General features: G+C 37.5%; 1 long non-coding RNA gene across 1 annotated transcript; it reads right to left on the bottom strand.

The window, feature by feature from the left end:
* Nucleotides 1–338: 338 nt before the first annotated feature.
* LOC136843454 (uncharacterized) lies at nucleotides 339–7907 on the bottom strand. The gene is made up of 3 exons (XR_010854557.1): nucleotides 7800–7907; nucleotides 1520–1625; nucleotides 339–831 (listed from the first exon to the last, which is right to left on the bottom strand). It is a non-coding gene; the product is annotated as an uncharacterized lncRNA (long non-coding RNA).
* Nucleotides 7908–9094: the final 1187 nt, after the last annotated feature.

Below are 9094 nucleotides of genomic sequence, written 5' to 3'. Positions count from 1 at the left end.
ATTAACCTTATGTCCAGAATTCGTAGCAACTCAACTTGTTTTGATTTTAAACCAGAGTAAAAGCTCGCACACATTTTTGCGTAAATCTTAAACATTTTCAAATCAAGTTAATACCATAAAGAGGAGACTCCAGATAATCTGCCTGATTACCGAAATGTTGCTAAATACTTTTTTTTAACTTATTACATTTCCATATGGGACCTCTCATGGCCATTGCTTGAACTGAATCATTACGAAACTGATTGAAATAACAGCTAGACAGACAAAATTCTTTTGACAAATTGAGTATTGATGCAAAGGCGCAATTTCTCTTTTTTTTTTTTACCATAATGAAGCACTAAATAGACATTTGTGAAAATCTACAGGCATTATTTGAATTGTCTGCAGGGGAAAAAAACATGAAAATACAATGTCTAACAGAGAATTATTAATATGGTAAATGATTTTCTTTTATGTAAAATCAGAAACATTTCGAGTAGACTATTTCCCAATGAAGAGGAATTATGTCAGATGGTAGACATTCCTAAAGTGAAAATGAATGATAATTCGTTCACACGTACTGTCAGGGGTCATATCTTATCTCTTAGGGGCCATAACATTTTCAAAACTTTGTGGGGCTATTTAGGACTTTCTTCATAGTTCGTTTACAATCTAGAATCTGAAATTAGCAACAAATGAAATTGTTCCCTCCATAGGAACTCTACTGAATGTGGTTCAAAGTAGTTCAAAAATTATGTGCAGCTGATTTCCAATTCGACTTCACAAGATCATGGCATGGGATTCAGTGTAGTAGATTTATTCCTTGCTTCGCTGTTACGAATCATTTCAATCCTGTGAAAAGAAATAAGTCAATTTATTCACTTGACAAACATATATTCAACACAATGTACTGTGTACCTCATCAACAGATCCCTTCTCTTATTAAATCAAACCTTGCCATTTAAAATATTCACGTACATTAAGTAATGCAGTAATACTGTATGTTAAAATAAATTTAATTCACGGGCTGGACCATTGACAAACTCATCCCTTCGTATTCAAGGAATTACCATATCCCACCTTGTTTAAGTAACTAACAAACTGACATGAATCCACTAACTTATATTGCCTTAATCTATTGAGTAATCTAGCTAAGATGATCAATTGACTTCCCTACCTCAATTTAATGCACTGATTTTCCTTACTTGCATTAGTCTAATCAACCATATCCTGCTGTAATCACCCAACCACGTTAATCTACTGACTAGCTTATCATACTTAACTGATTAACTGGTTAAGCTTATAACACTGACCAGCTTACCTTAGTTCCCTAAATAATAATAAACTAGATACTTCCAATATTCGCTATTTTTATTATTTATCCATTATCACAGTAACCTAAGAAATTATTATTCTACCTTAATGAAAAACCTATTACTAAAACTAAAGAAATAAATATCTTTTCCTGCTCTAACATATGGTTTTAGGCTTCTCTGAAATTTCATTAATCTTAAAGTAACAATTCGCTTAATGCTCTTACCTTGAGAGAATCCAGGTACTTTGTATCGAGCAGATTTCTTGGTAACGTTTTCTGCAGTAAACGGCAGTAGATTGATTGGCAGTCTTAGCTACAGTTCAAGGTGCACCTGCAAATGAAAGGTCAAGTTCAAATTAAAAACGTGAAAATTTAGGTATAATAACTATCTGTATGGATCTAAAAACGTGAAAATTTAGGTATAATAACTATCTGTATGGATCTAAAAACATGAAAATTTAGGTATAATTATTATCTGTATGGATCTAACGACATGAAAATTTAGGTATTATAACTATCTATATGGATCTAAAAGCATGAAAATTTAGTTATGATAATTATCTGTATGGATCTAAAAATCAATCACCCAACAAACTCGTTGATTGGTCCACCTATCTCCCTATAATCATCTGATTTTATTTTACTCTCTCTCTTCTGGTAACATTATAGATCAACTCACAGCTCACAACAGTATTTTATGCACCTAGTTCTTAGTCGACTCTTGTGAATCGCAGCTTAGACGGAGGAGAGAGAGAGAGAGAGAGAGAGAGAGAGAGAGAGAGAGAGAGAGAGAGAGAGAGATTGGGGGCTTGCAAATATAAGGAAATATAAAATTTACCAATTCGTTTAGGAAGTTTCGATAATTTTTTTTCTATTCAATTACAATATTATTATAATAACGTGCTGACTGAGATCACTACTTTAGCCGCATTGAGTTTAAGGTGACTGAGATCACTGCTGCAGCTGCATTGAGTTTCGGTTATATATCTTTGATTTTCCTAAAATGATAGACATGGCTTCTTTCAGCACTACTGCTATAAGAGTTTTTCCTACCATAAAATAATAATAATAATAATAATAATAATAATAATAATAATAATAATAATAATAATAATAATAATAATTATGTGCTGATTGAGATCACTACTTCAGCTGCATTGAGCTTCTTTTGTATCTTCTCGATTTTCCTAAAATGATAGACAAGATTTCATTCCGTATTAATGCTCCAAAAGGAGGTCTCCTATTACATAATATAATAATAATAATGATAATTATAATAATAATGTCACACTAACATTCATAGGTACCTATAGGACACTCCTGGAAAAACTCTTCTATCAGTAAAATGGGGAACTGCAGAAGTTTGACCAAGAATAATGAAGGGCAAAAGAAACACGAAAAAAACCGAAGCAATGCAGTTAAAAATCGTGGATTAGCTGCAATTAACCTTCTAATAGTGTTTACAGTGCGCCACACAACATTCACCTAAAGCCGAGCCTCGCTGCAACTGTGGCTGCTGTTCCAAACAAGGTCACTTCCTAGCAAAGACAAGGTCAAGACTAAAAAAAGAACCCACTGGGGAGCTGTCATCTAAGACAAGTTGCTTGAATGACAAAAGACCACGTGGTCCTGATAGCACGCTAGTCATTTGTTAATGATCCTATGTCCTAGAGATAGAATCTTTAAAAAAAAATGACAGAAAATCACTCTCTTCATATCCACTTCGGAGCGCGAACTTACTAGGATAGTTTGGTCGAGGAACCTGGGCCTTGCCATAAATATTGAGACCCAACTCATCCACGATTCAAAGGACCAGCGAGTCTGTACCTACGAAATTTTAGTGTGGCTGCATTGTATCTTTTCAGTTTGACGGGACAATTCATATGCATGTATGCATTTTTTAATTAAGATTTTTTTAAAGTTAAAGTTTATATTTTTTGCAACGGTATCCCACATGATTTACCAACCACCAGTATCGACGCTAGGCAAAGAAAAGTGAGAATAAAACTCAAGTATCCCCTGTTGCTTAAACTTTAAATTTCACTTTACACGGGACATCAGTATATTTCAACAACTCACAAATACCCCCTATCACTTGTACAAACGTAAATATACACTGATCATTAGTAATTGACGAAATCAACGCTTTTACTCGTAAACCCCACGCGACAACAGAGAGAGAGAGAGAGAGAGAGAGAGAGAGAGAGAGAGAGAGAGAGAGAGAGAGAGAGAGAGAGAGAGAGAGAGAGAGAGAGAGAGAGAGCGCAGTGGAGGGGAACCTCAATTAGCAACAGACATTTAAGTGCAATGGATTTAAATATACCTTGTTCTGGATGCGATTGATTGATTGTGAACAGTAGAAATGTAAAACGTTGTCAAGAAATTGATAACTATGGAATGTATATACTAACTGATGACTTGTCGAGGCTGTAAGCAAAGGACAGTGCCACCTTTTCAAATTAATAAATACGAGATATTGAATGAGCATGGCAACAGCAATGTCACCCTTACTCTTATCTTTTATACTTGTTTACAGACCACTACCCCTTTGAAAAGACTTTTGAGTTTCAACGACGCTTCGCACATACATACACATACACACACACACACACACACACACACACAGAGAGAGAGAGAGAGAGAGAGAGAGAGAGAGAGAGAGAGGGGGAGAGAGAGAGAGGGGGAGAGAGAGAGAGAGAGGGAGAGAGGGTGGGGGGAGAGAGAGAGGGTGGGGAGTGGCAGGAGAGAGAGGGTGGGGAGTGGAGAGAGAGAGAGAGAGAGAGAGAGAGAGAGAGAGAGAGAGAGGATGGGGAGAGAGAGAGAGAGAGAGAGAGAGAGAGAGAGAGAGAGAGAGGATGGAGAGTGGAGAGAGAGAGAGAGAGAGAGAGAGAGAGAGAGAGGGGAAGTGGATGGGAGAGGAGAGAGAGAGAGAGAGAGGAGAAGTGGAGAGAGAGAGAGAGAGAGAGAGAGGATGGGGGAGTGGCAGGAGAGAGAGAGAGAGCATGGGAAGTGGCAGGAGAGAGAGAGAGAGGCAGGGGAAGTGGAGAGTGAGAGAGAGAGAGAGAGCAGGGGAAGTGAGAGAGAGAGAGAGAGAGAGAGAGAGAGAGAGAGAGAGAGAGAGAGAGAGAGAGAGAGAGAATCACTTTTACAGTCAACCTTTAGTGAACAGCTAAGGGGCCGTTTACAAAAAATTACCTAAAGTTTTCCACCAAAAATTTGAAACCGTCCCAGTTCCCAAGCGAAACTGATTGTTCCTTCTAAATTACCTGTCACCATGTTAAGGGTACTGAATGTATAAGGGTACTGAATGTAAGAAAAGTATATAAGTAATGGGAATTAGACTCGTCTGACGAATAGTCTGAGACGTGAAATAAGCCATTGTTAGAAACTAAGGGTGTCAGTGAAAAGTCATTACGGCTAGCAAAAAGGGAACGTTCTTTTATCTCACCTGTAAATCACATCATTGAAAGGATAACTGGTTCAAGACTGGTCAGGATGAGAATACTATAACTGGCCTCAAAGAAATATGGGTTTTTAAATGGCGTCAGTGATCATACTAAGAAACCGAAATGGCTGTGTCTCAGTTGTTTTAGTACAAGTATATAAACTGCAGAATACATCATTTGAGTTAGATACTGGGATTTCTGGGCACTATCGACACAGAAGCGCCTGAGACTGAAAAAGGGAGTTGCAGTGGTGTGACCTGATGATAAAGATATCCAGAAAATAAAAACGAAGTACAAGGAATTAAAGATGGAACTGGGAGAAAACCGCACAGTTGCACCAAGAAGTACTAATTAGGAGAGGTTGGAAAGCAAGGTTGAAAAATGGAAGTGGGAATGGAGGTAAAGTAAAAGGCTAAAATGTAGGTGCAGCTAGAGGCCTTTAATAGTAATGCCTGCAATGCAACACGGGAGGTGCGCTGACGGCACTAGCCCTCTGCGGATTTCAAGACAGAATTAAATAAGGTATCTCATTGATAGTCACCACAGGTTTCAGGTACAATCACCCAGTAGACAAGCGTAAATGCCAGCGGAGTTAAGAACATCTCAATAACCGATAAAGGTCCGCTTTCCTGGCAGTGTCGGAGAGACCAGATCACATGACAGGGCAGAAGGTGCTTTAATTATAACCAAAAATCTGGGGAAGCGAAATCAGAAGCAACTGTCTGTATTGTTTAGAATGAAAAGGGATGGTAATAAAAATTGGTAATTGGTAATAGTTGGTAAAAGCTCCGTGGGACTCAGGGATTGGTACCAGCCCTTAGGGGATGTACGCAAAAACATAAAAGATGGTAAATATCTCAAATGATCTCACCTGTACTGCATCCTTTTCTATATTGCTCAGTAAAAAAATTTATTAATAAACCATATCTCTGTGTGGAGCTCATTAGAATTACAGGTGTATCAGTTGACAAAAATGATCTACAGGTCTTTCCCAATGCACCGCAGAAAATATAAAAATCGTCATCCAATAAACGTGGGACAGAAGAGACTGTGCCACTTATCCTAAAATGTAATCCTGAAATCTGAGAAGCTATTCATGGTAATGGTGACAAGGTAATGCTAGGAAGAGGTATATTTTGACATGTGGTATATGTGCCGGCCTACTTTACTCTCAAGAGCTATGGACATATGGAAAATGAATGGAAGTTCAAAGGGAGATAGGTTTTGCAAAATAGGGATGGGTGCCATAAAACGAAAGAACGTACTCTTGATTCTGTATGAGACGCAGAAGACATTATGCTGAACATGGGTGAACTACTGAGGTGGTAAGTTTCGATATGGAAGGAAAGAGCCTAGCTTCAGTTACCGATTTTGAATATAAATGTTAAACCTTGAATTGCGTCAGTCGAAAATGAAACATTGTAAATTAGACAAATAATTGAGAAGTGAGAACATGAAATATGCCAAAAACGACAAGACCTTCAAATGGAAATCGTGAGTGGATTTTTATAACTAGAGCTTAACATGGAATATGTAGTGAGATTATTATTACACCAATTACTTATGTTCTGCATAAGAATGGAATATGTTAAAGGTGATGAGATTACATGGCATTCCAAAACAAAATTTAATTAACAAAAAATAAATCGAAAAGCACACATCAACCGGTTTGTTCTTAACCCTAGTTTTCATTCGAAATAACTTTTCTGACAGAAGTTAAGGTAGAACTATATAGTAGCTCCGCGGCGGCGATTGCCTTCGAACTTAACTTTTTCTACAGTTTTTTGGTTGCTAATTACGAATTTACCTTTAAGTTTTGGCGCTCGAGTGTAATTCACCTGTAATTAACCCGTGAAGTCCATCCAACAAGGGGTTTCCATACGCGATCTTCACAAGACAGAGCACGGGTACGTCTGTTTCGAACGGTTCATATCCCGTCCGGCAAGTGCAATAACTTGTTAACGTATGGGTACCCAACACCCACCCTGGGCCAGTACTAAACACGGCGAAGGGACACTCCATTTGGCCGACAACAAACAGATGCACCGCCAGTATCAGAACCCCTAAAAGTGTAGAAAAAAACATTTGAAAAGGTAAAAACAGGCGCGGAGCGAATACCTAAAATTACCGAAGTTAATGGCGATGATCAAAACCTCTAAGTAGATTTCTTATTTTCTTTGGAATGTATAACTTTTTTGCTCTTTACCCAGACAATCTTGCAGTAAACTTATGTTACACAAACGCCCACCCTGTAACCCCATCTATGTAAAATTTGTAGAGACCACTTCGCCTATTAACTCCCTGTAACTTCCCCGCAGGAATCATAGGGCACTGACATGGAAAATTTATCAGAATACATGAGAAAAATAACAAATTGGAATTGAAACTGAAAACACAGAAATCCGCGAATTCTTTAAATGCCTAATTTGTGTGCTAACCAACTGGTGTGCATATGGAAGCAGCCTCTACCTATTAAACGAAGATTGAAACGACAGAAGACGGAAATTTCACCGAAAAGCGATAGATTCACACGAACTAAGTGGTATGGGATTGTCAAGAAAGAGAGGAAACTTATACTAAAGGCATGCTAAACGAGACAGTTCTGTTTCATAAAAACCACCTACCTACCTAAGCCAACTTGCCCCATATCTGCGAACAAAAATGAGGCCCTTCAGTAACCCTCTCCACACGATAATGTACAAAAAATTTATTGACCCTCAGATTCTGCTACCCATCTCCATCTATCCAATCAAAGACTGAACATTTCAAGAGCTTAGTTGATACGAAAAAGTAGGCAGTCATCTGTCAAATTCCAGTGCCTTTGCCTTATTTGGAACCTCATACCCTAGGCATGCGTTTTAAAATATATTGTTACTTTAAAATACTTGAAATTCATTTGGGAAAACTACTTTTGAGGCCTGGAATGACGACTAGCTCACCAGGCGATCACCGGTCACTTATAAAACCAGGGAACATTGTCCAACAGTTTAAAAATGCCTATGGTCTTTAACCATCTGCTAGGTATATACCACTAGATACAAACAAAAACCAACACTTACTAGATATTAAAAGCTTTAACCAAGTATACAAATAATGAAAATGCACAGAATAAAACTTCATCTTCACAACTGAACGGCTGCCTACGAACTGCTCAAGAAAATAACGGAAATTTTCCCAACGGCCAATCAGAGACCGCCACCATGCCCTACCTCAGAAACCTTTCTGTCGCCTTCTCTCATTGGCCGGTGATGAAAGCGATTCTCCCATTGGCTAGTGGAGTTCGAGTTGATTTTTCAAAAGATTCCCATGTTTCCCGGTAGGAATGAATGTATGAATGTGGTATAAACAACTATATATAGAAATTAATTCATGGAAAAAATAAATTAGCAAATGCATCAGTATATAGCTAAGAGACAAATAATAAAACATAAATCTTCCTTGGACTATAAGACCAGAAGAGAGAGAGAGAGAGAGAGAGAGAGAGAGAGAGAGAGAGAGAGAGAGAGAGAGAGAGAGAGAGAGAGAGAGAGAGAGAGAGAAATTTTATTTGATTAGTTACCCAAACATATATAATATTACCATTTTCTTTACGAACAAATATAGAAAACGTGTTTATTATATATGGTAGACGTTTTCAGAATGTCTGCCCATTTCTTGAAAGTTTTTTTTGTGTTTTTTGTTTTTGTTTTTAAATGCCTATGACCACTTAACATCACCATAGTGATAACATCTAAAAGCTTAACTCATTCTTTTATGAATATCACCTGAAAGGACAATACTTAAATAAAAATGGTGTAGTATGCCTGGAACTTAGGATATTTAGCATTTTTTTTTCAAGTACTTTGTAACTGAGCAGTGATATCAAGTACCAGTGGATCTGGTAAGTACTAGGAAAACTTACCACCAGAAAAGGCTTTCTTTTCATTTGCCAATTTAAAGGTACAGACAAACCGATAAAAGTCACAACTTGCAACTTATAGCTGCTACTAGGCTTCCTACCTTATCTATAGGATTTAAAGTACCCTATTCACGGGTCTCAACAAATAACTAGATGATTTTTCATGAATATATAATGAATTTGTTAATATTATATAAAGAGTACAAAGGACGATGCATTATTAAACTCGCTTCTCGCTCCAAGACTAGTTTTTCTTCTCTCTCTCTCTCCTACAAGTTGCTCACGTACAGGCTCATAAACGACATTCTCTGGTGACAATTTCGGGTAAAGTAGGCTAATGCTATACTCTCAGCCTGATATCTATATTAACATTACATTCAGCTGTATTAAAGTTACTAAATACAATTCACCCACATACAGTGCTTCATACACAAAGTACTTTATACGAACATATTA

This window comes from Macrobrachium rosenbergii, chromosome 11 (assembly GCF_040412425.1).
Source record: "Macrobrachium rosenbergii isolate ZJJX-2024 chromosome 11, ASM4041242v1, whole genome shotgun sequence".
Classification (NCBI taxonomy): domain Eukaryota; kingdom Metazoa; phylum Arthropoda; class Malacostraca; order Decapoda; family Palaemonidae; genus Macrobrachium; species Macrobrachium rosenbergii.
Note: the sequence above shows the minus strand (reverse complement) of the source record. Positions and strands in the feature narration are given on the sequence as shown.